This window comes from Mustela putorius, unplaced genomic scaffold (assembly GCF_011764305.1).
Source record: "Mustela putorius furo isolate JIRA1106 unplaced genomic scaffold, ASM1176430v1.1 tig00003867_pilon_pilon_pilon, whole genome shotgun sequence".
NCBI lineage: Eukaryota > Metazoa > Chordata > Mammalia > Carnivora > Mustelidae > Mustela > Mustela putorius.
The window spans coordinates 12,096,098-12,098,356 of record NW_025422019.1 but is presented as its reverse complement, the minus strand read 5'-3'; the positions used below and the strand labels follow the sequence as shown (position 1 = coordinate 12,098,356).

Sequence of the window (2,259 nt, the reverse complement as noted above, 5' to 3'; positions counted from 1 at the left end):
AAGGTAGCCATTGGCCAGATCACAAAGGTCATGCAATATAGCTGCAGTGCTCACTAATATTTAGGTATCTTGTTCGATAATCCTGTGAGGCTGGATTATCTCTGATTCTCATGTTTTTTACCTGTGAAATCAACAAGTTATTCATTGTTTTAAGTCTAGGATAAGAATGTGAAAGTGAGGCTGGGGTGCTAGTTGTATTGCATTCTTTCTTCTAGGTGATTGTTAAGTGAATATTTTCATTTTGCATGCACTCATGACTTATGCATCTTAAGGCATTTGTGGTAAACTTTAATCAAAGGTTTAGAAATGTGGTGTGCCTGGGTGACTTAGTGGGTTAAGCCTCAGCCTTCAGCTCAGGTCATGCATGATCTCAGGGTCCTGGGATCGAGCCCCATATTGGGCTCTCTGCTCAGTGGGGAGCCTGCTCCCCCGACCCCCGCCTTCCTCTTCTACCTTCTTGTGATCTCTCTCTCTATGTAAAATAGATAAATAAAATCTTTAAAAAATTTTTTTAGAAATGCATATCTATTTAACAGTGCTCTTGTAAAAAATAATCAATATGTATCTATGTAAAGTATCAAGCAAAGTACCTGGTACAGATTAGTACATACCTCTTGTCCTTTTTTTTTTCCCTCTAGCCTAGTGGCCCTAGAGATTTCATAGTTCTTCTTACAGTTTACCTTTGTTTGTAGAAGATCTATTTATAAAATAAGTAAAATATATTTCAGAACAAAATAATCAAAAACAAAAATTGAGAAGGTGCTCATTGATAAAGGAAAAAACCCAAATTTTACCACAAGCTGTCAAATTACCCCTACCCTTACTAAAACATTTCAGTCTTCCTCTCCCTTTCCTCTAAGACAACTTTTTTTTTTTTTTCCTTCTGTAATAGAACATTTCATAGCTCAGATACATTTACTTAGCCTTCTTACCTTCTTCCAGATATCTTTCCTATACATTTTTGGTCAGTTTAAAAATAATAATAGTAAGAAGAAGGCAGAAAGAGCAGTAGTGAAACAAACCAGAATCCTTCAAAGCAGTGAAGGTTGAGGAAAGACTTTATATTCGGAAGTAAATAGTGTCCCTTTCAGGTTTTTCTATTCCATTCTAGATTCAATTCCTCAATGTTTCTGAACATCTAGGTTTTTTTTCCCTTGCTATTATAATAATTTTCTGCATTTGTTTTTATCTGGATACTTCTGTCATTTCAGTGGAATTTGGAAAAGGAAAAATAAACATGTGATTGCCATTCTGAAGGGAAAGCACCATTTCTGATACACAATTTTTAATATACAAGAAAACTTTCTCGGCAGTATTATGCTGCTTTATTTTTTAGGTTTTAGAAGCAGAGTTACATTGACTTTTGAAAACTGCAGATCTCTTTTTCTTTATCACTTGTAATCATCCATCGATGGTATGAAAGAGTTCTCCTAAAACACCATTTGGGTTGCCATTCTATAAATTTCTGAAACTTTATTTCACAAATATTAGTGCACTTATTTATACTAAAGAAACATAATAGCTTTGCGCAGTGGCAGTATCGTAGCCAATGAGGTTTATCCGAGGCACGATTATTGCTAATTGAAAACTAAAGAAACATAATCATAAATTATGTAATAGCAATCATAGGATGCATTTGACGTGCCTTAATTTTCTTCTCTTAGAACCTTTCCTCCCTTGCAGGTACCCTCACTTGGGGAAATCAACCAATCCCTAGACTCCCCTTCTTATGTTACTTTCCTTGAAGAAATTCTGAGCCTATGAGCAAGAAAAAGTGTACATACACTTCCCCTAACATGACACCATTTCAGAATTGTCTCTGTGGTGTTTTTCATGCTCTGGACCTCCATGTTACTGTAATGTAAGAGAATACTTTCCTTGAGGAAAGGAATTTTTACAATTTGAAGGAGGCATTAAGTGTCAGCAATAAATCTTAATGACATAGGCTAGGACCTTTTTACGAGACAACTTTTTTTTTTTTTTTTTTAATTTTTTTTTTTTTTTTTTTTATTTTATTTTTTATTTATTTATTTGACAGAGAGAGATCACAAGTAGACAGAGAGGCAGGCAGAGAGAGAGAGAGGGAAGCAGGCTCCCTGCTGAGCAGAGAGCCCGATGCGGGCCTCGATCCCAGGACCCTGAGATCATGACCTGAGCCGAAGGCAGCGGCTTAACCCACTGAGCCACCCAGGCGCCCACGAGACAACTTTTAAGAAATATCTTCTGAGCTTGTTTCATCTCTTCTGCTTGGTAATCCTA

The 2,259-nt window shown here is 36.3% G+C and overlaps 1 non-coding gene across 1 annotated transcript; it reads left to right on the top strand.

The window, feature by feature from the left end:
* Positions 1-1,520: 1,520 nt before the first annotated feature.
* LOC123387942 lies at positions 1,521-1,665 on the top strand. The gene has a single exon (XR_006602438.1). It is a non-coding gene; the product is annotated as a U4 spliceosomal RNA (small nuclear RNA).
* Positions 1,666-2,259: the final 594 nt, after the last annotated feature.